The sequence below is a fragment of the Miniopterus schreibersii genome (assembly GCF_964146895.1).
Source record: "Miniopterus schreibersii genome assembly, chromosome: 20".
Taxonomy (NCBI): domain Eukaryota; kingdom Metazoa; phylum Chordata; class Mammalia; order Chiroptera; family Miniopteridae; genus Miniopterus; species Miniopterus schreibersii.
Window position 1 is genome coordinate 14,429,492 of NC_138122.1, and position 25,921 is coordinate 14,455,412.

The window sequence follows — 25,921 nt, forward strand, 5'->3', positions numbered from 1 at the left end:
CCTGGTACCCCCCTGGGAGGCTCTTCATAGTTCCCTGATTTCCCCTCAGGTCTCTGGATCCCACTTAGTCAGCCCTTGTCCCTTCCCAGCTGAAATGAACTGTGTCCCAAGGGTCAGCCCACCAGAGGTTCCTGCTCTGCGGCAAGGCTCCCACTGGCATTGGCCCTGATTCAGGCTGAGGGGACCAGAGGTAGATCCATCCCATGTCACTGCTCTCCTGCCCTTCGTTACTGACCTTTAACCTAGAGACCCTTCCAGAACACAGCACACACATGAGAAATGTCAGATGATAAATGATTAGACTTTATTTAGGAGAAGTAGAAACGGGGAGGGAGCAAGACCTGCCCAGTCTGAGCAGACCAGGCAGCGGTCTCAGGGCAGAGGGAGAGCCGGGAATGGAGTGTCCGGCTGAGGGGAGCCCCCAGACGTGGGGGACTCAGGGTCCTACGAACACTCTGAGGGCACCACTGTCTTCTCCACAGTGTTGCCGTCGTGCGTGACCTGGCAGCTGAAGCTGCTGACAGAGCTCCACTCTGCTTTCGAGCTCAGGCTCAGGTAGCTGCTGGCCGCGTACTTGTTGTTGCTCTGTTTCGAGGCCTTGGTGGTCTCCACGCCCTGGGTGACAGGCTTGCCATTTGCCTTCCAGGCCACCGTCACGCTGCCGGGGTAGAAGTCACTGACCAGACACACCAGTGTGGCCTTGTTCTTGTCAAGCTCCTCTCTGGATGGCGGGAACAGAGTGACTGAGGGTGCGGACTTGGGCTGACCTGTGGGGTGCGGGAGGGAAAGGAGGTCAGAGGCTCAGTATCCGCCCTGAAAGCCCCTGACCTCAGTCTCAGTGTGGGTGCAGCGCCCTGATCCTGTCAGGATGCCTAGGTCAGGGACCACTCTGGGTCTAAGAAGCCATGCCATGAAGTGCAGTTTGGAGTGTTCCAGAAGCACCTCCCTATTTTCCTGAGAAACACCTGCCGTCCCCTCTCCTTTTGGACCCCTTTCAGTCTCACACACCTGACTGTCACCCTTTAGGCTCTCCCTCTACCTGGTATTCTGACAGGGTTTGTCTTTGTCTATTTGTCTATTTGTCCCCACAAAGGATCATCTGAGCTCTGTAACTACTTATTCGGTCAATCTGTGGACATTTCTGTGCTGATCCATTTGTGCTACAGGATTTTGAGTATTTTCCTTAAAGGGTCGCCCCCACATATCCAACTCTCCTGCACCCTCTCTAACTGGCAGGATTTTTGCTGACTGGAGAAGCCTGTCTGTCTTTGGTTCTCTCACTGTACAGTTAATGGCATCTCCCCAAACTGGTCATCACTAGAGCTTTCATGCCATACACTCTGCATTTCCTTGGGGGAAGATGTTTTTCCTGCAGAGACCCAGGAGCTCCCCTTGTCCTCATGCCCTGTCCTTCCCTGACCCTTCCTCTAGCCCCATCTCCTCTCCTGTGACTCCCTCCTGCAGGGCTCCCTGGGTCCAGGCTGGATCAGGGCCCTGCACGGAGCTCTATGCAGGCCCCGGGGGTCCCTCCACCCTGCACACTCCTGGTGCTTGCTCATGAGCCCCACGGTCCTGGGACCTTCCCTGCACTCTGACCCGGGCATGTCTAGCCTGGAACAGAAAGTTTAGCGTCAGTTTAAAATATTCTCGTGGTGACCCTCTCGCTGCTTCTTACCCCTCTTCCCCTTAGGGTCAGGGCCACTAGTGACCCCCAGAAAGAAATCTGGCCCCACAAGAGCCCATAAGGGGAGACAGAGCAGAATCTGTCCAGCATCCAGCCTGACCCAGGCAGACAGACAGAAGAGTTCATAGGTCACCCTGTCCATTCCTCCTTCCCTGGGGTCAGAGGCAAAGGGCTTATGGTGACCAGCAGGGGCAAAAGGACAGTAAGATCAGACATGGGAAGAGCTCATGGCCCCAAGGGCTGGGTTTCTCCGTGAAAGCTTAGCCACAGCTAAGGCAAGACCCAGAAAAAGAGCAAATTAGCAGAAAATGGCCAGGATGTCTGGGAGAGCAGGGAAAGAGGGGGAAGGAGAGACTCACCTAGGACGGTCAGCTGGGTCCCTCCGCCGAACACACCACACTGTGACACAGGCTCATACAAAAACCTGTCTCTGGGAGGCCCTGCCCCACCCCTGAGCCCCCCACCTGCAGCTGTGATGGGGGAAGCCTGGGTAACTGCCCAAATCTGGGGTAGGCCCTGGAAGGGCCACACTCACTGTCCCCATCCCCCAGATTACAGGATAGATGACACAGAGCTCTGTACAGCAACAAGATTGTGAAAAGCAATTTTCCCCAAGGGATTAGATGTCAGATATGCTGTTTCTCCTATTGTCTCCTGGGATTTAGGGTCAGTTTGGAGGGCATTTGTGTCACTGCCACTGAGCCTCCATGGGAATGGAAGGCACTCCTCTCTTATGTCCAAACAACCCTAACTTCGGTGAGAGCATGAAGGTGGGACAGCTTGTATTCCCTAAGCCCCCAGGCCCTCCCTTTCCAGGGAGAGGCAGGCTGGCCAGGTTACCGAGTCACTGGTACCTACCTGTGTCCTAAAGGATGGAATCAGGGGCCCAGGCTTATCTTCCCCAGGGACAGTCTAGTTTGGGTCTATACTGGGTGATGTCAGGTTGGTCGTTTATGAACTGCCAGCATGTACTTTAGGGTGGCCTTGGGAATATAACCTGCCATCCCTGCCATGGGTAGAGTGGTCTGGGTGTGCTGTGTCACCAGGGAAGCATGACCTTGCTGGAACCCACAGGCCACAATCACCCTGCTCTGAGCTAGTCTGACCTTCCCTTACTTTACTCCTGAAATCCAGTTGATATGCCCTCCCTGAGGCATCACTGGATGCCTATTGTGTGTCCAGGTTGCGGTCCTCTCCAAGTCATCAAGTTCCCTCCACTGTCCTTCACATCCTGGGGGCTGACATCACCTGCTCCATCCAAAACCAACCATAAAATTTCTCACCCTGACCTGACTTCAGGTGTTGAGAATCTTCAGGATGAAAGTCCCAGGCCACTGCTAGGGTCACTATGAGCATGACCTTACCCCAATTTATGAGAACAGAAAGTGAGTTTCTTTGTGCCTCAGCCTCACCCCATGTTCCCACCACCATTTAGCCATGTCTCAAAGAGTGTTCCAGGCTCCCTGAGTTGCTCAGCGATGTGAGCAATTCTTAGGCTGTAAGATATTAAACAGTTTCTCTGTTCCCAGTCTTCTCAGTGTCATGACTTAGGTGACATGCATTGTCAAAGTTTGATAAATATACTATGGGATGCATTGTTCAAAGTTTTCCATGTCTCCGAGGTGACGGGCCAACCATGCACCCCTCACCTGTTAATGGGGCCCCATTGGGTTCCTTAATGGAACAGGGAAGTTCAATGTCCTTCCCAAAGACCTTGGCCTTGGCTCAGTGTTTTCTTTCCCAATATTTTCATATATAGCCACTGGTGCGTTCCTGAGACCCTCTCCATTTTTCCCTGATATCCACGAAGGGCTTGGATGTCTCTTACTCAGCCCTTGTCCCTTCCCAGCTGAAACTGTGTCCCATGAGTCACCCCAGCAAAGGTTCTTGCTCTGAGTCAAGGCTCCCAGAAACATTGACCCTGAATCAGGCTGAGGGGACCAGAGGTAGATCCATCCCATGTCACTGCTCTCCTGCCCTTCGTTACTGACCTTTACCCTAGAGACCCTTCCAGAACACAGCACACACATGAGAAATGTCAGATGATAAATGATTAGAATTTATTTAGGAGAAGTAGAAACGGGGAGGGAGCAAGACCTGCCCAGTCTGAGCAGACCAGGCAGCGGTCTCAGGGCAGAGGGAGAGCCGGGAATGGAGTGTCCGGCTGAGGGGAGCCCCCAGACGTGGGGGACTCAGGGTCCTACGAACACTCTGAGGGCACCACTGTCTTCTCCACAGTGTTGCCGTCGTGCGTGACCTGGCAGCTGAAGCTGCTGACAGAGCTCCACTCTGCTTTCGAGCTCAGGCTCAGGTAGCTGCTGGCCGCGTACTTGTTGTTGCTCTGTTTCGAGGCCTTGGTGGTCTCCACGCCCTGGGTGACAGGCTTGCCATTTGCCTTCCAGGCCACCGTCACGCTGCCGGGGTAGAAGTCACTGACCAGACACACCAGTGTGGCCTTGTTCTTGTCAAGCTCCTCTCTGGATGGCGGGAACAGAGTGACTGAGGGTGCGGACTTGGGCTGACCTGTGGGGTGCGGGAGGGAAAGGAGGTCAGAGGCTCAGTATCCGCCCTGAAAGCCCCTGACCTCAGTCTCAGTGTGGGTGCAGCGCCCTGATCCTGTCAGGATCCCTAGGTCAGGGACCACTCTGGGTCTAAGAAGCCATGCCATGAAGTGCAATTTGGGGTGTTCCAGAAGCACCTCCCTATTTTCCTGAGAAACACCTGCCATCCCCTCTCCTTTTCGGCCCCCTTCAGTCTCACACACCTAACTGTCACCCTTTAGGCTCTCCCTCTACCTGGTATTCTGACAGGGTTTGTCTTTGCCTATTTGTCTGTTTGTCCCCACAAAGGATCATCTGAGCTCTGTAACTACTTATTGGGTCAATCTGTGGACCTTTCTCTGCTGATCCATTTGTGCTACAGGGCTTAGAGTATTTTCCTTAAAGAATCGCCCCCACAAATCCATCTCTCCTGCACCCTCTCTAACTGGTTAGGATTTTTGCTGACTGGAGAAGCCTGTCTGTCTTTGGTTCTCTCACTGTACAGTTAATGGCATCTCCCCAAATTGGTCATCATTAGAGCTTTCATGCCATAGATTCTGCGTTTCCTTGGGGGAGGATGTTTTTCCTGCAGAGACCCAGGAGCTCCCCTTGTCCTCATGCCCTGTCCTTCCCTGACCCTTCCTCTAGCCCCATCTCCTCTCCTGTGACTTCCTCCTGCAGGGCTCCCTGGGCCCAGGCTCAATCAGGACTCTGCATGGAGCTCTATGCAGGCCTTGGGGGTCCCTCCACCCTGCACACTCCTGGTGCTTGCTCATGAGCCCCACGGTCCTTGGACCTTCCCTGCACTCTGACCAGGGCATCTCCAGCCTGGACCAGAAAGTTTAGGTCAGTTTAAAATATTCTCTCGGTGACCCCCTCGCTGCTCCTTATTCCTCTTCCCCTTAGGGTCAGGGCCACTAGTGACCGGCAGATATAAATCTGGTCCCACAAGAGCCCATAAGGGAAGACAGAGCAGAATCTGTCCAGCATCCAGCCTGACCCAGGCAGACAGACAGAAGAGTTCATAGGTCACCCTGTCCATTCCTCCTTCCCTGGGGTCAGAGATAAACGGCTTATGGTGACCAGCAGATCAAAAGGACAGTAAGATCAGACATGGGAAGAGCTCAGGTTCCCAAGGGCTAGGATCCTGGGTGGAAGCTTAGCCACAGTTGAGACAAGACCCAGAAAAAGAGCAAATTAGCAGAAAATGACCAGGATGTCTGGGAGAGCAGGGAAGGAGGGGGAAGGAGAGACTCACCTAGGACGGTCAGCTGGGTCCCTCCGCCGAACACCCGACACTGTGATACAGGCTCATACAAAAACCTGTCTCTGGGAGGCCCTGCCCCACCCCTGAGCCCCCACCTGCAGCTGTGATGGGGGAAGCCTGGGCATGGCCTCTGGCTGTTGTGAGGTCTGCAAGGGGCATGCTCACTGCTCACCCACCCCAGCAGATTACAAGGTAGAAGACACAGACTGTGATACAAGGCGTTTCCTGCCTGATATGCTGTTTCTACTACTGTGTCCTGGGATTTGGGATGAGTTTGGAGGGCACTTGTGTCACTGCCACTGAGGTTCTGTGAAATGGAAGGCGCACCTCTCTTATGTCCAAACAACCCTAACTCCTTGGTAAGACCAGGAGGGGAGGGCGGCATGTATTCCCCCCCACTCCCCCCTTCCAGGGAGAGGCAGGTTTCCTGTGTATGGAGTCACTGTCAGCTTCCTGTTGGAAAGGATCCGGTCAGGGGGTCAGGCTTATCTTCCCCAGTGACTGCCTAGTTTGGGCCTGTACTGGCTGACTTCAGGGTGATCCTGTACGGATTGCCAACCAGACTTTCAGGTGACCATAAGAATACCCACTGCCATCCCACCCATGGGTAGAGTGGTCTTGGGGTGCTGTGTCACCAGGGAAGCAGGACCTTGCTGTAACCCACAGGCCACACTCATCCTGCTCTGAGCTAGTCTGACCTGCCCTTACTTAACTCCACAATTCCAGTTGATATGCCCTCCCTGAGGCATCACTGGATGCCCATTCTGTGCCCAGAAGGGTGCCCTCTCTAATTCGTCAGATCAGTTCCCTGTCCTTCACACCCTGGGGGCTGACATCACCTGCTCCATCCATAAACAAGCCATAAAATCTCTCACCCTTTCCAACTTCAGGTGTTAAGACTCTTCTCGATGAAAGCCCCAGGCCCCTGCTACTGTCACCTTGAGTCTGACCCTGACCCAGGTCTATCAGAACATAAACAGAGCTTCTTTGTGGCTCAGCCTCACCCCATGTTGCTGGCACGATTAGCCATGTCATAAAGTGCTCCAGGCTCCCTGAGTTGCTCAGGGGCGTGAACATGACAGGGGATTGTTAGGCTATGTGATAATAAACATTTTCTCCGCTTAAAGACTTGTCAGGTTCTTCACTTAGCAAACATGCATTGTCAGAGCTTGAAAAATGTAATATGGGATGCACTGTTAAGAACATTCTAGGTCTCTGAGGTGAGGGGCAACCACAAGACCTTCACCTGGTAATGGGGCCCCATTGGGTTCCTTGATGAAACAGGGAAGTTCAATGTCTGTTCCCCAAGACCATGGCCTTGGCTCAGTGTTTTCCTGGCCCATTATTTCCATGTGTAGCCACTGGAAACCTCCTGGTACCCCCCTGGGAGGCTCTTCATAGTTCCCTGATTTCCCCTCAGGTCTCTGGATCCCACTTAGTCAGCCCTTGTCCCTTCCCAGCTGAAATGAACTGTGTCCCAAGGGTCAGCCCACCAGAGGTTCCTGCTCTGCGGCAAGGCTCCCACTGGCATTGGCCCTGATTCAGGCTGAGGGGACCAGAGGTAGATCCATCCCATGTCACTGCTCTCCTGCCCTTCGTTACTGACCTTTACCCTAGAGACCCTTCCAGAACACAGCACACACATGAGAAATGTCAGATGATAAATGATTAGACTTTATTTAGGAGAAGTAGAAACGGGGAGGGAGCAAGACCTGCCCAGTCTGAGCAGACCAGGCAGCGGTCTCAGGGCAGAGGGAGAGCCGGGAATGGAGTGTCCGGCTGAGGGGAGCCCCCAGACGTGGGGGACTCAGGGTCCTACGAACACTCTGAGGGCACCACTGTCTTCTCCACAGTGTTGCCGTCGTGCGTGACCTGGCAGCTGAAGCTGCTGACAGAGCTCCACTCTGCTTTCGAGCTCAGGCTCAGGTAGCTGCTGGCCGCGTACTTGTTGTTGCTCTGTTTCGAGGCCTTGGTGGTCTCCACGCCCTGGGTGACAGGCTTGCCATTTGCCTTCCAGGCCACCGTCACGCTGCCGGGGTAGAAGTCACTGACCAGACACACCAGTGTGGCCTTGTTCTTGTCAAGCTCCTCTCTGGATGGCGGGAACAGAGTGACTGAGGGTGCGGACTTGGGCTGACCTGTGGGGTGCGGGAGGGAAAGGAGGTCAGAGGCTCAGTATCCGCCCTGAAAGCCCCTGACCTCAGTCTCAGTGTGGGTGCAGCGTCCTGATCCTGTCAGGATGCCTAGGTCAGGGACCACTCTGGGTCTAAGAAGCCATGCCATGAAGTGCAGTTTGGAGTGTTCCAGAAGCACCTCCCTATTTTCCTGAGAAACACCTGCCGTCCCCTCTCCTTTTGGACCCCTTTCAGTCTCACACACCTGACTGTCACCCTTTAGGCTCTCCCTCTACCTGGTATTCTGACAGGGTCTGTCTTTGTCTATTTGTCTGTTTGTCCCCACAAAGGATCATCTGAGCTCTGTAACTACTTATTCGGTCAATCTGTGGACATTTCTGTGCTGATCCATTTGTGCTACAGGATTTTGAGTATTTTCCTTAAAGGGTCGCCCCCACATATCCAACTCTCCTGCACCCTCTCTAACTGGCAGGATTTTTGCTGACTGGAGAAGCCTGTCTGTCTTTGGTTCTCTCACTGTACAGTTAATGGCATCTCCCCAAACTGGTCATCACTAGAGCTTTCATGCCATACACTCTGCATTTCCTTGGGGGAAGATGTTTTTCCTGCAGAGACCCAGGAGCTCCCCTTGTCCTCATGCCCTGTCCTTCCCTGACCCTTCCTCTAGCCCCATCTCCTCTCCTGTGACTCCCTCCTGCAGGGCTCCCTGGGTCCAGGCTGGATCAGGGCCCTGCACGGAGCTCTATGCAGGCCCCGGGGGTCCCTCCACCCTGCACACTCCTGGTGCTTGCTCATGAGCCCCACGGTCCTGGGACCTTCCCTGCACTCTGACCCGGGCATGTCTAGCCTGGAACAGAAAGTTTAGCGTCAGTTTAAAATATTCTCGTGGTGACCCTCTCGCTGCTTCTTACCCCTCTTCCCCTTAGGGTCAGGGCCACTAGTGACCCCCAGAAAGAAATCTGGCCCCACAAGAGCCCATAAGGGGAGACAGAGCAGAATCTGTCCAGCATCCAGCCTGACCCAGGCAGACAGACAGAAGAGTTCATAGGTCACCCTGTCCATTCCTCCTTCCCTGGGGTCAGAGGCAAAGGGCTTATGGTGACCAGCAGGGGCAAAAGGACAGTAAGATCAGACATGGGAAGAGCTCATGGCCCCAAGGGCTGGGTTTCTCCGTGAAAGCTTAGCCACAGCTAAGGCAAGACCCAGAAAAAGAGCAAATTAGCAGAAAATGGCCAGGATGTCTGGGAGAGCAGGGAAAGAGGGGGAAGGAGAGACTCACCTAGGACGGTCAGCTGGGTCCCTCCGCCGAACACACCACACTGTGACACAGGCTCATACAAAAACCTGTCTCTGGGAGGCCCTGCCCCACCCCTGAGCCCCCCTCCTGCAGCTGTGATGGGGGAAGCCTGGGTAACTGCCCAAATCTGATGTCTGCCCTGCAAGGGGCACACTCACTGTCCCCATCCCCCAGATTACAGGATAGATGACACAGAGCTTTGTACAGCAACAGGGTTTGGGAAGCAATTTTCCCCAAGCTCTCACTCCATCCATAAATCTCCTATTGTCTCCTGGGATTTGGGGTCAGTTTGGAGGGCATTTGTGTCACTGCCACTGAGCCTCCATGGAAATGGAAGGCACTCCTCTCTTATGTCCATACAACCCTAACTTCGGTGAGAGCATGAAGGTGGGACAGCTTGTATTCCCTAAGCCCCCAGGCCCTCCCTTTCCAGGGAGAGGCAGGCTGGCCAGGTTACCGAGTCACTGGTACCTACTTGTGTCCTAAAGGATGGAATCAGGGGCCCAGGCTTATCTTCCCCAGGGACAGTCTAGTTTGGGTGATGTCAGGGTGGTCGTTTATGAACTGCCAGCATGTACTTTAGGGTGACCTTGGGAATATAATCTTCCATCCCTGCCATGGGTAGAGTGGTCTGTGTGTGCTGTGTCACCAGGGAAGCATGACCTTGCTGTAACGCACAGGCCACACTCACCCTGCTCTGAGCTAGTCTGACCTGCCCTTACTTTACTCCTGAAATCCAGTTGATATGCCCTCCCTGAGGCATCACTGGATGCTTATTGTGTGTCCAGGTCGCGGTCCTCTGCAAGTCATCAAGTTCCCTCCACTGTCCTTCACATCCTAGGGTTTGACATCACCTGCTCCATCCATAAATCAACCATAAAATGTCTCACCCTGACCTGACTTCACTTGTCGAGGTTCCTAATGATGAAAGTCCCAGACCACTTTTAGGGTCACTATGAGCCTGACCTTGCCCAGGCCTATGAGAACAGAAAGTGAGTGTTTTTGTGCCTCAGCCTCACCCCATGTTCCCACCGCCATTAGCCATGTCTCAAAGAGTGTTCCAGGCTTCCTGAGTTGCTCAGGGATGTGAACAATTTTTAGGCTGTAAGATTTAAACAGTTTCTCTGCTCCTGGTCTTCTCAGTGTCATGACTTAGCTGACATGCAGTGTCAAAGTTTGACAAATGTACTATGGGATGCATTGTTCAAAGCTTTTCAGGGCTCCAATGTGACTGGCCAACCATGCACCCCTCACCTGTTAATGGGACTCCCCATTGGGTTCCTTAATGGAACAGGGAAGTTCAATGTCCTTCCCAAAGACCTTGGCCTTGGCTCAGTGTTTTCTTTTCTAATATTTCCATCTGTAGCCACTGCTTCCCTCCTTGGACCGTCTTCATTGTTCCCTCATTTGCCTCTGGGCTCTGGATCCCACTTAGTCAGCCCTTGTCCCTTCCCAGCTGAAATGAACTGTGTCCCAGGGGTCAGCCCACCAGAGGTTCCTGCTCTGGGTCTCGGCTCCCACTGGCATTGGCCCTGATTCAGGCTGAGGGGACCAGAGGTAGATCCATCCCATGTCACTGCTCTCCTGCCCTTCGTTACTGACCTTTACCCTAGAGACCCTTCCAGAACACAGCACACACATGAGAAATGTCAGATGATAAATGATTAGACTTTATTTAGGAGAAGTAGAAACGGGGAGGGAGCAAGACCTGCCCAGTCTGAGCAGACCAGGCAGCGGTCTCAGGGCAGAGGGAGAGCCGGGAATGGAGTGTCCGGCTGAGGGGAGCCCCCAGACGTGGGGGACTCAGGGTCCTACGAACACTCTGAGGGCACCACTGTCTTCTCCACAGTGTTGCCGTCGTGCGTGACCTGGCAGCTGAAGCTGCTGACAGAGCTCCACTCTGCTTTCGAGCTCAGGCTCAGGTAGCTGCTGGCCGCGTACTTGTTGTTGCTCTGTTTCGAGGCCTTGGTGGTCTCCACGCCCTGGGTGACAGGCTTGCCATTTGCCTTCCAGGCCACCGTCACGCTGCCGGGGTAGAAGTCACTGACCAGACACACCAGTGTGGCCTTGTTCTTGTCAAGCTCCTCTCTGGATGGCGGGAACAGAGTGACTGAGGGTGCGGACTTGGGCTGACCTGTGAGGACAGGGAAGGGGGTGTGAGATTCAGAGGAGAGTCCAGGTGTTGGTGCAGCCCCCCCCACTTATCTGCAGCCTCTGTGACCCATCCTGTGCTGTTTGTGTTTTTTCACCCAGGCGACCCTCCTTCCGTCTTTGTTCACTCTTTCTACTCAGCCTCTGAACAGCAGACAGTCCCCACCCCACCAGAAGCCCTTCCTAGTCACCTCTCCCAGGTGACCTGTCCAAGCCCTTCTATCTGTAGCCTCAGTTTCCCCAAGTGTAACCAGGCCCTCCCTCCTCCTGGTCTCCAGAGTCTGAGTGCAGTCTGCCCCTGACCTCCCAGGCCTCAGCCCAGCATCAGGCCCCACCTCACTGCATTCCTCTGGAGCCTGGTGCCTCCTCTGTGACCTGAGGTCGGGCACCCAACCAGCCAGGATAGTCCTGAGAGCGTGTGGAGAGGACCCGAGCCTGAGCCAACACACAGTTGGGCCTGGGGCCCCCTGTCTCCCTTCGGCACCTGCCTTTGCCCCAGTCAGGCCTCAGCTCTCCAGGGAAGGCTCGGTCCTTGCAGCCAAAGCCTGAGGGCTCCTTCTGGCTCTGCCTGTCTCCCTGTACCTCATGCCCTGATTCCAGTACCCTTAATCTCTCTGTGTTCTTGGCACTGCTCCCCCAGATGATGAGCACAGAGGCCCCACCGCCACCTCAGTACCTCTGATGACCCAAGATTTACACGGCAGCCCAATAGCTCTGAGTTCCCCGTTCACCTCCCCCTTCATCATCTCCTGAGTCTAACACCCTGCAGGAGGCTGACCCTTGGACAGATGAGATATCTGGGCCCCTGGAGTTACACAGCTCCAGGGTCAGATGAGTCTCTGCCCATGGGACCTGTTCTTTCCTGACCACTGTTCTGAGAGTGTCAGGCTTCTGGCTAGCTAGCCCCATCTCACCTGTGTCTCTGTGACCCCACATTCTCAAGGCCCAGCAGAGGCTCTGAGAGCTTCAGCCTAGAGTGAGCCAACCCTTCTCTCCCCTGTCCATGGGCTTCTGCTGCTCTGGCTGCACTTTGTGTCCCCGAAGGCTGGATCATAGCCCTGGCCTTGCCCCAGCCTCCTGTGACTCTCCCAGGTTGGATGGGCATCTAGCCTTCAGCCCAGACCCTCGGCACTTGGGACTGTCTCTAAGGCTGCCCCAGGGATCCTTGTCAGAACTGGTCTCTGGTCCCTATGCGAACATCTGCCCTGGGAGAGGGTAAGGAGCCCCTTTCCTAGGCCAACACCCCAGCCCAGGCCTCTAGGATTTGGTCATGTCTGACTGTCAGACTCTGGAGTGGCTATTGGGGTCCTTCCTGCTGGCTGCCCAGAGACCAACCTGCCTTCCCCAGACCCCATGGAGAAAGTGTAGGTCAGCCTGCAAGGCTGGCAGAGCAGAGGGAAGCAGCCCCCAGAGAGAAGAATGACTTTCCCAAGATAGCAGAGGAGTGGGATGGATTGGAAAAGGTGGTGAGAGCCACTTACCTAGGACGGTGAGGTAGGTCCCGCCGCCGAAAACATACCACGGTGACTGATGCTCGGACTAAAACCGGCTGGGCCAGCACCTGGGTCCTGCCCCCGGGGGCCAATCTGGAACCTGCCGGGCATGACCGATGCAGGGCTGCAGCTGTGTTCTGGGGTGGGGTGGGTGGGCAGTCAGCCACCCAGAGGCTGGGGCATCCCTGGTGGGTCCATTGCCCAGAGGCATCCTGTGCCCAGTCCCTCCATCCAGGACAGGTGCCACTCGTACATTGGAGTGATCCAGTATGTTCCCCTTCCCCCTAAGGAGTGCCTTGGCCCCTTGAGCAGCTGTGTGGTGTAGCTCAGACCTGCCTGACCTCTCCTGGCCTCATCCTGGGGCCTCTGGGTGTTCCTTCCCACAGTTTCCCATCTTTCAGCCAGGTGAACCTATCCCTGAGCCTATGGGCACCAGCTCATTCCTGACTAATGGTGCTTTCATGTGGCGATCCCCTCTCCTTTGTCTCCACACACTGAGACAAAGTTTAGTTCCACCTCTTTCACGAAGCATTTTCTGATCTCTCAGACTACTGTCTTTTCATCAGTCCGTCCATCCATCCATCCATCCATCCATCCATCCATCCATCCATCCATCAGTCCATCCATCAATTCATCCACACATCCATTTTCTGTCCATCCATCCAACCATCATCTGTTCATCTATCCAACAATGTCTCCCAACTGTTTCATGTGCTGGGACATTATGGGGACCCTTCTGGTTTTCACCCCATCTTTCCCTGACCCTCATCCTGATCAAATCCAAGGTCCACCCTCAGTTCCTTGACATCTTTGCAAGAGGTTCCTCTTTCTGATGTCTATCTGCCCCTTGACTTCTGACACTACCCACTCTCGCTCCCCCTTTCTCCCATGACTGTTGACCCCCTAGACCCCCAGAATCCTGTTTTACCTGTCTTCTCCCTCTCTCTCTGCCTCTGACCCACACACTATGCACTCTGATGATTGTTCAGGGCCCTCCCATCCCTATTTACAGCCCTGAGCTCTCTTTTTGGCTCTAGATTCAGATGCACTCTGCCTCCTGAACTCTTCTTGGGTGCCCTACAGGCACTCACACTCAACAGGCCCCATAGAAACTCCTCACACTTCCCCTACACTCAGCAGATTTCTCTCCAAGCAGAGACCTAAAGTCATCTCAGAATGCTTTCCCTTCATTGAATCATCCTCTATGGTTTAGATATCCTACCACAAAACAAAAAGACCATTAAAATATTTACACAAATAAACAGAAACCCCCAAGTCACACTCTACGAGTTTATGATGGCAAGAATCCTCCAGCTTTGCCTAAACTGATTTTATCTCCCAATATGGTTGATCTAACTTGGAAGCTAACCTACTTGATTGGAGACAATATTTTTCACCTGAGCAGCAGGGTCATTTGGTCATGGGTGTATTTAAGATGTGCACATAAGATTTTTGAAACAAAATTTAATATAATATTAATATAAATTCAACACTTGTTTCTGATTTCAAGAAAGCAAACATCCAGCCTGTCATTAGGTTAATTATCTAAGTAAACATCCTCAACTCAAGAAAGTGTGCCTCCCCAAATTTACAGTAACCTTCACATTTAAAGGCAAAAGCTTCTTAAGGGCCAGGTTACCCACTCTCACTTTTCTTTTTCAACACATTCTGCAGACTCAACCAATGAAATGAGACGAGATGGGGAAAGGTGTAAGTAATAGGAACAAAGAGAGAACGTTGTTCTTTGTAGGTGATATGATAGTCTACTTTTTTTAAAAAGCCCAAGACAGTCAGCTGAAGAACCATTAGAACTAATATGAGTTAAATGAAGTGACTACATACAAGAGAAACATGCAAAAATCAGTAGCTTTCCCTTCTACAAAAGCAATAACCATTTAGGACATGAAATTGGGGAAAATTTTACAGCTTCAATAAAAATTATATTAAAAACCCCTAGGAATAAACTTAAACAGAAAATGTGCAGGTTTTGCAGGGGTAAAATATGAAACAAGTTGGCTAAGAGACATAATAGGAAAGTGGGTGAGTAGGGGGCCAATTGAGTTCCTTGAGGAGAATGCTGAGCTCTGCAAAGATGTTGGTTCTTCTCAAATTAATCCATTTAGTCCATGAAATTACAAACAGATGCCAAAAACTGATTTATGAACATGAATAAATTGATTCTGAAGTCCAACGGTAAATGATGACAGAGAATAGAGAGCTATTTTGGAAAAAAAAGTTATAATGATATGTTTCTTTCTCTAGCAGATACCAAAACATACTGTAAAGCTAAAACAATTAAAACCAGGTGGAACACATACAGGACAAGATCATTAGCTCATTAGAACCATAGCGAGAATGTGATAAATGAATAATTTAGTTTTGATAGAAGTCTCACTTATATTCAACAAATATGTGACAACTGGCTCTCCATTTGGAAAATAAATAAGGTTTATATCCTTGCCTATACAAAAATAAACTCCAGGAGAAGTGAAAACGAGCAAACAAACACCAAAACAATGAAAACACCAGAATAAAATGGAAAAAGGACCTTATAATATTGAAATTAAAATGTCTCTCCCATGTTTATCACAGATCGCAGAAACCATAAAAAAAATTAAACCAATCTAACAAATAAAAATTAAAATGGCTTTATGGCAAAAGACCCCATTAACAAAAGGCATTAAAACAGATCAGGGAAAGGGGGTGATATCTAAAACATATGAGGAGTGTCTATAGATCTATAAGAAAACACAACCAACTAAAGGAAAAAACAGACAAAATCATCATCGGTAAATTCACAAAAGAAATAAAACCAGTCCATAAAAACAGCAAAGGAAAATAAGTTTTATCATTGATCAAATAAACAAACAACAGACATACTCTCATTTTTGCTCATCAGATGGGATAAAATAGAAAAAGATCCACAAGATCACATTCCTGGCAGAGATGCAGAGGAAAGGGCACCGTCATCACTGTAGTCAATGTACGTTGGAGCAGCTTTTTGGGAAGACAACTGGGCACCATTACCTATGAAAATTCTCTCTGATCCAGCAATTCCACTTTCAGGCCTCTATCCTCTGGAAATACCTTGTACACACACATAGCACATGTACGTGCATGTGGGATGTCAACAGGGCATTGCTTGTAATGTATATTTTTAAGTGGAAAACAACCTAAATGTCCATTCACAGGGGAATGCTTGAATATGATCCAGTTTATCCAAACTTGGAAGTGTTACAAAGCCATGATGAGACCATGGGACATCCCTATGGATTGATATAGAAAATGTCAATAACAGGTTGTTGAAAAAACTGGTTGCAGGCTAACATGCAGAGTATGATTCCGTTCTTGAAAAACAAAATCCCCCAAACTGACTGGATGTGTCTGCGTGGGTTTTCAGGGACATACACACATAGGAGAAGGGCCTGACAGTGGCCGTCTATTGGGTTTTAGGGTAAGAAGTAGAGAAATGATAGGCAGAAACGCCCATTATCTACTTCTGTGCTTAATCTTTTTTACAACATGTTAGTCTTGTATTAAAATTATTTTAGAAGATAAAAATGAAATCAATCTTTTTCTGAATATTTTCATAACTACAGATAATTATGAAAGAAAAATTAAAATTAGATGAAATCCCACCAGCCAGAGACATATCATTGACAATTTTCTATATTTTCAGACAAGCTTTTGAAAATGCACACATATTAAAAAGCCCAACTGGAAGCATTCTGTGTATTTGGCACCTTACACACCCTTTTACAACTGGGATTTGCTGTATTGCTCAAGATGCTTCAGAAACGTAATTTTGGAGGTTTGTGTAAGATCCTTCCTGATGGGTGTTCTGTGCCATAGCTATTCACACCCTTTCTGTGGGATGTTTGGGTGATTTCCAGTTCTCTCCCATAGGAATAATGTGGGGCTAAGCATTTTTGTTTGCAAACCTTTGGTTATATCTTAGATTATTCCCCACCACCACCACCACCAGAGGATGAATTCCTAGAAGTGGAATTACGCAATTTAAATAAATACACTTTCTTTGATGACATATATCGCTAGAACACTGTACACTGTACACTGCAGACTCCTCTGAAGAGTCCCTGAGAGTGCCCTTTCCTCCCCATCAACCCAACTTCCAGTTCACTTGCCAGAGTCCCCGGAGGTTTGGGACCCGGTGGCGGCGCGGACCCCAGCGCCCTCCGCATCCCCAAGGCGCGGGCTTTGGCGGCTGCCCCGCTCCATCTAAATGGCCTTCGCACACGTCTCTGATCTGAAGCCCTTTTTCCAAACCGTGAACCTGCCCTGACAGCCCCCTGCTGAAATCTCTCAGCAGCTCCTCCCGGACCCCAAGACGAAAGGCTGGAGCGCAGGACGCGGCTGGTCCCCCCAGCAGCTCGGCCCCAGGCCCTGCGGCCCGCGCGCTTCATTCTCGCAGCGATTTCCAACATTTCACCTCCTGGCCCGAGAGCTAACTGCTCAAATTCCGCAGCACGCCAGAAAGTGTTTTTCATCACGATCTGACACGCACAAAAGTAGGTACAATTTTTGGACCATTCCCACTGGACGGCTACTGCTGTGTCGGCTGTTGTGATTTTTTAAACTTGACACTCTCAGGGAAAAGAGGCCAGTGCCCCTGACTGAATAGTCAAGTGTCCCATGTTTTCATTCTTGCAGTGCCCGGCCTTGAGCGCTCCCATCACTGGCCATTGCCCCTCCATATGTAAGGCCAGCTTGGGCATCCCTCCTCCCACCTTACTGCTCCTAATGTGTCCTTTGGTCTGTCCCCCCGACTGGACGTGTCAGCCTTGGTTCAGGTCCACCCGCGCTGCATCCCAGTAAACATTTATGAACGAGTTGGGGAGCCAGAGCCTTGGGGGAGACCAAGCCAAGCCCTCACTCCCCTCTCCTGGACCATTTTTCTAAAACACAGGACACCCTGCTGAGGTCACAGGGCTCAGTCCTGGGACTTCTTCCAGTCCTAGGGCTGTGGCCACCTCTCTGGGCCTCTATCCCTGTCTGTAAGACGGGGATGACACCAAGACCTTATGGGGACCCAGAGAGGGAGGGTCTGCCCCTAAATTGATTACTACCTGCTGGGTAGGTACATCCTACCCCTACCTCCTTTTTTCTGCCCTACCCAGAGGAGCAGGGTGAAGAGAGTGAGGCAAGTCTTAGGTGCAAAAATTTAAGGGGTGCCAAAGCTCAGTCATAAAGATAAAAATATTTTAATAAAATATTAAAGGTAAAAATCAATGCAAATAAATCCACAATGGACAGAAATGCCACCTCTTTAAATAAAGCTAATGTCTGCCCAGGCCTGCTCTCCTGCTGACTCGCCCTTCTTCCACATCTTCCCCCCACGACGCTGGGCTCCTTACCTGTCCCTCAGGCTCCGACGGCTGCTTCCTGCTGGGTCTTGGGGGCCTGGAGCCCTGCTCTGAAGCGCTGCTGCCAAGGACAGCAGGCCGTGGCCAGGTCCAGCAGCATCAGGGGCCAGCACTGCTTGGGGCCAGGGCTCTGCCCCCCGGAGTCCTCGTGGCCCACTTGGCCCGTCCTGGGCCTCATCTGCCTTCAGGGTCAAAGGCACCTCCAGCCTGACCTTCAGCGTGAGCTCCCTGGTGGGGCGAGTGCTGTTGGCAGGTGCCCCTGGTCCTCACTGAGTGGCCATCCCAGTATGCCCTGGACTGAATGGCCCCATCCTCTGCCTGGGCCTTCTCTGGTGCCTGTCCCCAGTGCCTGGTCCTCTCCAGGGTTGTTACCCCTTAGAGTGGCATCTGCCACCTGCCCTGCTGTGGTTGGGATCCAGAGCTCAACCATCCCCCACCACAACCCCAGCTGGCCCCACCCCCTGGACGCTGGGTGGGGCACACCCACTCCTGCCTTCTTTCCCCAGGTCCCCAAGGGTGCCTGTGGGATGTGGAGCATTTCCCTGGGGCCTGGTGGGGCTGTGGAGGGCAGCCAAGCTCCCACTGGATGAGGAATTAAGTTCTCTAGGGGTGGGCCTGGGGGTCCTTTTCTGACCAGGGCCGCAGGCTGGGTCCCTGCACACTCTACTCCTGCCAGTCAAGCCTGGCCCCTACGTGGCTGGTTTGGTCAAGCCCGGTAGGTTTGGTCAGCTCCTCACTCAGCTCCTCAGCTAGCCAAGGGTCCTGAGGGGCGTGATCTATACCTTTGCCTCTGATCCAGGAGTCTTGTGTCTCCTGCCAGCACCCAGGAGTCTGTGGCAAGTTTACTTCTCAGCTTGCAAGTAGAGTGAAAATTCTCAGACCCTCTGCTGTTCTTGACAATGACCATAAAGAGCAGGAAGAAAGAGGGAAGCTGATGATGGTGGTCAGGACTTAATGGCTTGACCAAACTTATCAGAGTAGCTTCCAAGGCTCTCCAGCCGGATCTTCCCACCCCACAAACACTGCTTAGGCAACTTCTGAGGGATAAGATCGAGTGCTGAGGGCTGGATTACACAACATACACACCCCTGGCCTTGGGGACAGTCAAGGCCCTGAAGAGTAACAAACTATGGGTGCCCTGGGGGCTCCTGATCCAGTCCAGCTTCTCCCCATTGGGGTGCTTGGCCCACTCCAGCCTCTGACCTTGGGCTCCTGGTACCTTGGGGGTTGGGACAGAGTCTGGCCCAGGGATTCAGGCTGAAGCTGCTCCTCTCTCATCACCCCTCTGTGGGTGTGACATCACCCCCTGCCCAGGACCCAGAAGGTGCGGTTCCCTCGGGGACAGCCCCAGGTCTTGGGAAGAAGGGGAGCTGCCCCCAATGCAGCATCCTCAGGGCCCTCCTCCCCCAGCCCTGCACCGACACGACCTCTGGGCAGACACCACCACAGACCACATCCTCCTGTGGTGGCTGCGGTTGGAAATCTGGGTCTGGCTGGACCCTGGGGACCCTTGTGGGATGGGCTGGGCCTTCCAGCTGATACAGCTGCAGCTCTGACCCATCCAGGCCTGCTCCCCACCCCCTCCCAAGTCTCAGATGTGCTGAGGGCTGGGTTCAGGGTGGGCCAAAGGAGTCTGGGCCCAGCTGTCTGGATGATCAGAAGCTCAGGGTTTCTGGCTCCTCTGCATCCCGCCCCTGCCCTTTCCTGGAGTGGAGGGGTGTAACCCAGCCCAGTCACTTCTGCCCTGCTCCCTGTGTCAGAAGGCACCCCCTGCCTACCGCTGATCAGTCTCCTGCCCACTCTCCATCCCACAGGCCCCAGAGACCCTGCCCGAGGCATGGACTCCTCTCCCCTGGCCCAGGTCTCCCCAACTCTTCATTCCCCTCCATTCCCAAACTCAAGCCACTGGTCCTTCTCATCTCATCTTGAGCATTTCATTGTCTTTCCTATGGGAGGAAGGGAGGTCCGAGGCAGAGGGTGACAAAGTATCCACCTAGGGATATAACAAGGGTTCTGGACTCTCTCAGAGTCCTTAGAGCCAGGGTCTGGCTCTGCAGCTCCTGAGTCCCTCTGAGGGGTCTCCAGGAACCCTGAAGACCCTGGCTCCTCTGGTGATCCTGGGAGTATAGCCCTCTCTAGCAGATGGGGAGAGAATACTGCTGGTTCTCCAGATAACACAGACTCACCACCCTGGTGGGTATCTTCCAGCTCCTTCTACTGATGAGAAACAGGCACAGAGAGGGAGAGTTTCTTTCCTAAGACACACTGCAACTTGGGGTAAAGACCATATCCTGGGACTTACCAGGACCAGCGAGACCTGGGAGGACCAGCCTTTTTGGACATGGGGTAGGGCCAGCCTGGAACTGGGGAGCTTTGGGAAATTTCAGTGCTTTAACTTCTAATTCTCCCAGTCCAGCTGCCTGGAGTGCAGCCGGAAGGAAAGAGTCCAGTAGGGGACAGCAGAGACCAGCAGTAGAGGGAGGCAACGCCCCAGAAAGGACTGGAGCTCCAAGGGGAAGGCAGCCAGGAGACCAGGTGAGGGCTCCACTGGAGGGGGCCGGAGCTGGATCAGGACTCTGGTCCTGCATCTTCCCCGGCACCCACCTCACCCCTGGAACTGGAACCCAAACCAGAACCAGGTCTTGGAGAGGCAAGTGAGGCGACCTGTGCCTGCCTAGGGTGGGATCCTGACTTTACTTAACAGTTTCGATATTTTATTCATCATAGAATATTTTTTGTATTAATTTTGATTTCAAAAAATTTTGCATTAACTATTATTTATGTTGATTAGTGAGTTTTGGGACACTGCCTTAAATTTCGCATGCAAGGACAATGTCTTACTCGCCTCATGCCTCACTCTAGTCCTGGCTGGGTCTGGAACTCAGGACACCTGTTATTTCCAGCTTGGGGGGGGGATAGGGGGTGCTGCTGGAGTGGGTGTGGTCAGCACCCTGCAGATCCTGCTCCACCTGACCAGGTGGCTTTCATTTGCTTAGCGGAACCTTATTTTCCAGGCCCTTGCCAAATGCTTGATTGACACCTGGGAAGGGCACAGGCCCATCATGAGGAGACTGCCCGGCAGGTGGTGGCTTTCTAGCAGCCACAGCTCCTTTAGCTGTTCCACCAGCAGCAATCAGCCTAGTGATACCTAGCTGGGGCCCCTGGTGGTCCAGTCTCCCTTATTCCACTCACAGGAAGTGCTTCGGTTGCCAAAGCCAACGTGATTTCTATTCAATTCTTATTTTATTATTGCAAAAAGCCCACACGCCTTCACGTCTATTTAGAACTGTACGTGGCATACAGTACTATTGCATTGCATGTTGCAAATTAAATGATTGCAAACAGTCTAGTGACTTACCTTGTTTTTTAAAAAGTAAATATAAAATAAATAAATGATCACATAAAGTCGCCTTATTTTAATGTTGATCTCACCAGAAATGCCTTTAATTTTCAGTGATTTTAATGATAGTCCTCAAAATGCCCATTAACGTGTTAACTTGTATTGAAAAATAGAGTCAGACAGGTTCTAACAGAAATGTACCTGAACAGTATCTTTGACAGTGTAGACTGGATTTGCCAGTTAGGTTACACGGTGGGACTTTTCCATAGATTGAGTGACACAAATCGGCAGTCCCAAGTTCTGGAGGAAAAATATAGTTAAAGCTCATGATGGGATAAAAGCACTTTTCTTGAGAGATATTATATTGGCAATGATGCACTGTAATTATAGATATTCTAATTTTTCCCAATCTTTTAAATATATGCCTTACACAGGGGCTTCTGTGGAGGAGTAGCAAATTTAGCTAATAAGTTCTGGTCAGGCCTTCTGGGTGCCTATCCCAGAAACTGAGAAGGTTGATCACAAATGACTGGGTGACACCTCTCGGAAGGTGGTTCCCCAAGAAGCTGACTCGAGGAAGGAGTCAGCTTGTAGGTTCATTAGGGAGAGTGCTTGGGACCAACTCCTGTGCAAGCGATGGGCATAGGGAGGAACCGATTGCAGCACAGGCTCACTCTCAGTGACTCCTCGGGGAGCCCTGCTGCTGGAATGGCCCTTCCCAGCTCCCCCTGGTGGGCTGAGGGGCCAGGCCTTCGGACCCTCACGTTGATCAGGCTTCAGAGGCCAGCTGCCCAGGGCAGGAGCATGCACAGGGTGAGGTGTCTCCATCAAGGGAGCTGATAGATGAGGGCAGAGCTGTCTGCAGGCATCACACCCAGCAGATGGGGCCACAAGCCTTTTATTCCAGAAGATGGTGTAGAAAACAGTCCATCAAACGAATCCTCTTATGTCAGGTGGTCTCCGACTCTTTGCTTCCCCCCAAAATTAAAAGAGTATGAGATAGAACTGTCGGCTGATAAATCACTAAAAAATAATTTTTTGACAATCAATCACTAGTGATTGTTGATATATAACTACAAAGGAGTTCAGATCAGTGAGTGACACTGCATTACAAAACTTCTATTTATGACCAAACTTTCTCTGTTTCACATAAAAGTGAAAGAACAGAGTTGACCCAGGACGAGGCTTCATTCTAGCAGTAAGTGGTGTTCATTGATGGATCCTTGAGTCAACACTGTTTAAAAATTACTTATGAACATTTTAATACATGTATGTTGTTTTGATCAAATGTTGCCATGAATGATGGAAGAAAATCATATAACAAAGTCAAATTTCAAGTTTAAAATGTAAATTTAGTGTATATTTTTACAACAGAGATGGATGACAGGATAACAAATAAGAGGTCTTTCAGGTCTAAAAATATACGAGCAGATTGGCTTTGTAAGGGACATGGAATGGAAACAGTTCAAGGAGAAGACAGAGGAAAACTCCCAGATGTTTGATGTCAGAGAAAGACCACGATACATTCGCTTCCATTTCATATACGTAAAGGAGCGATGTTACGACAGATGTCACCTTACAAGGCCGCGTGGGCCCTGGCGAACCCCAGGTCTTTTAGAGAGAGGCTGGTGGTGGCGGCCAGGCCTTGGCTGCGCCCGCTCCCCCTCCTCACCAGCTGGCCGAGTGTCTCTGGCACAGGGAGGTTATAAACCAACAGCGAGAATGACCGCCACGGGTCAGGGGCCAGCTCCGGCCGGGCACTTGCCTTTTGGCATCTCGAAACTTCTCACCACTTCTGAGAGAAGGGAGTGAAGGAGCTGAGCCTGGAGAGGGGATACGACTGTCCCCCAGCTCAGTTAGCAGGGGGACCTCTTGATCCACCAGTGCTGACAACAGTCTCCCTAACTCAGAGGAGATCCCACCTGACATTTCTCAGCTGGATAAACAGAGGCGCTGGGAGGACAGAACCTGCTCAGCGTCTCCCAGCCCTGGAGGGGCCCGGTCAGGGCCAGGCGATGACAGACCCTGAGGCCTGGCCCACAGCTGCTCAGACAGCAGGCGAGAGTGAGCACCAGGCCGGGGTGAGGAGGTTTATGTCCCATTTCCCCATCTCTCTGTGTCACTGTGAGTCAATGCCAGCTGCTCCCACTACCATCATCTACAGCACAGTAATAGTCGGCCTCGTCCTGGGCCTGCACCCCGCTGATGGTCAGGGTGGCCGTGTTCCCCGAGTTGGAGCCTGAGAATCGGTCAGGGATCCCCGAAGGCCGGTTGTTATCATTATAGATGACCAGCACGGGGGCCTGGCCTGGCTTCTGCTGGTACCAGTAAGCATTTTTACTTCCAATGCCGTTTCCACCGCAGGAGATCCTGGCCGTCTGTCCTAGGCTCACGGAGACCGAGGATGGCTGTGTCAGCTCATAGGAGGCCACAGAGCCTGCAAGAGGGGGCAGGAGAGGTTAGATTGTGGCTGAGGGGCTCATGTCTAGGAAACCCCCCTGCCTGGCCTGGCCTGAGCTCCAGGCAGTCTCTGTCCTCAGGGCAGCCCTCTCATCAGCCTCAGCCTCAGCAGCCTGTGGGCCTGGCTGGTGGATGGCCCCACTGAACAAGGCGAAAACCCCTGTGCCTCAGGCTCCCTCAGAACCAGTGAGCACAGTGGGGGTTCACCCCACCAGCCCCACAGCCAGCAGCAGGGTCTGGAGCATCCAGCCCCCACAGGCAGCGCCCTGCTGAGCTCAGAGTCGGGACCAGGCTAGTCCAGGGCCCTGGGCTGGGGTGGGTGTGAGCCTGGGTGCGGCACCTGTGCAGTGAGCCAGGAGGCCCAGGAGGAGAGGGGTCCAGGCCATGGTGGAGGTGCCCGATTCTGCTCCCTGAGGCCGAGGCTGGGCAGGTTTCCCCCCAGGCCTCTCTTATCCTCTAGTGGAGAGAGCTGCGGGGATGCAAATCAGCCAGGGTGCAGGGCCTGCCTGAGGGGCTTTGTGGTTTCAGAGCACAACTCAGCCCCATGGGCCCTTGGCCCCGCCCTCCCTCCAGGGGATCCTCTCTCTTCTGTGGGTCCAATAGCCTGGGGCCGACATCTGTACCCCAGACTATGTTCTCTCCTTACTCCTGGGCTGGTCACAGCAGACCTCAGGGGTCAAGTCTTTCTGCATTTTCTGAAGCCATTCTACTTGTGACACTATGAATCTTAGATCAGGACAGTGACATAGTGACATTTTTTCCGTCAGGTGCTACGTCATGGTTCCAGCAACATGGTTAATGCTGCCTGCATGTGACAATCTCCAGGGCTGCTCTAAAAACCTTGATGGCCATGCTTTTGGCGGGTGACTCTCTGCTGCCCCCTGGTGGTCCCTCCACACTGGCGGCTCAGGGGCATCATCCCGTGTCCAGGGGTAGATTCTGAGCCCACTGCTCAGGCGATTCCCTCATCCGTGGACTGCTGGCCCAGGGGAGGACCTGCTCTTCTCTCTGTGACCCCGCCTGTCCCTGACCACGCACAAGGGGCTCAGAGCACTCATGGAAACCTGAACCTGCCCGTTGGGAGGAGGGGGGCTGTGTGGGTCCAGCCTATGGATGGCGATGCCATGAGCTAGGAGATCCTGAGGCCTTGCCCAGCCCATATTACTTGTAGGATCCAGCAGAGACATTTCCCCCACCAGGATCACTGTTGTCGCTGGACAGGCCCTGTGGTTCTTATGTTTTCAGGACGCACTTCAGCAAAAACCACCAGGGAACTTTCTGGAACAAGATGTATTAGTTCTCACAAGTCCTGGAGGGCACACACACAGTGAGGTCATGGGGAGGGGGGTAGAGAGAGAGAGAGAGAGAGAGAGAAGAGAGAACCTGGGGCTCTTTATTAGAGTCCCAGGGTGGGGTGCCCAGGTTTTTGGGGGTTCACTGTTATTGGCTAAACTGAAGCATAAAAGCAGGAATTAGGGCTAAGGAAGGGAGAAGCAGGGTCACTTAAACTGGCAGTCATCTAGGTTACCCAGGGCTTTCTGAAAGAGGGGCCTTCGTGGCTGGGTTGCTCTGCTAGGAGCTCCTCTGGTGGTTTTGGGAGTAGCTGGGTCACACAGCTGGTAATGTTTATTCAAGGTGGAAGTCTTCCGAAATGGATGCCTCGGTAAGGAAATGCTTAATGTCAGGCACTTCAGTACAGGGGCAGGGTTCACCTGAGGCAATCTGCAGGTACCTGAGGGTCCTGGGTAGTCATCTGGGAGGGCCTGGGACTTGGCACTGGGGACACGGAACTCAGGGGATGGGTCTTCTGGGTGCTGGCTGAGGGCACAGGGCTAACGTGGGACAGCTGTGGCTACTCCACCAAAGACAGAGACAGGAGAACGTCCATCCAGCAAATGCTTATTCAGAGCCACTTGGGTCGACACATTTTGGCCTGGGAGTTCAGCATGAAAAGACACAGTCCCTGCTTGAATGGAGTCCCTTTCCTGTGGGTGGGGCAGTTCAGTGACACGCTGGGTTTGCAGTCACAGTAGGCAGTTCCCACCACCTTCCACCCGTGCATTGCCCCCGCTATTTATTGAAAAGCTGGACACCCTTTCCAGTTCCCAGGTTGGCGGGTTGACCCTGTGACCCAGCCGTGGCCCAAGGGGTGTAAGGTTCTGTTGGGTGA

The 25,921-nt window shown here is 52.5% G+C and overlaps 2 pseudogenes and 1 gene segment (V, D, J or C); all 3 read right to left on the reverse strand.

The window, feature by feature from the left end:
- Nucleotides 1-284: 284 nt before the first annotated feature.
- On the reverse strand, nt 285-3,040 carry LOC308549774 (immunoglobulin lambda constant 3 pseudogene; annotated as a pseudogene). Its single transcript has 3 exons — nt 2,974-3,040; nt 2,044-2,154; nt 285-767 (listed from the first exon to the last, which is right to left on the reverse strand). The product of its transcript is annotated as an immunoglobulin lambda constant 3 pseudogene (transcript).
- A 687-nt stretch (nt 3,041-3,727) lies between these two features.
- Nucleotides 3,728-6,521, reverse strand: LOC308549775 (immunoglobulin lambda constant 3 pseudogene; annotated as a pseudogene). Its single transcript has 3 exons — nt 6,496-6,521; nt 5,483-5,586; nt 3,728-4,207 (listed from the first exon to the last, which is right to left on the reverse strand). The product of its transcript is annotated as an immunoglobulin lambda constant 3 pseudogene (transcript).
- A 4,052-nt stretch (nt 6,522-10,573) lies between these two features.
- LOC308550065 (immunoglobulin lambda variable 1-40-like) overlaps nt 10,574-25,921 on the reverse strand; it is a 429,946-nt gene continuing 414,598 nt past the window's right edge. Inside the window, exon 3 of the V gene segment in view lies at nt 10,574-11,057.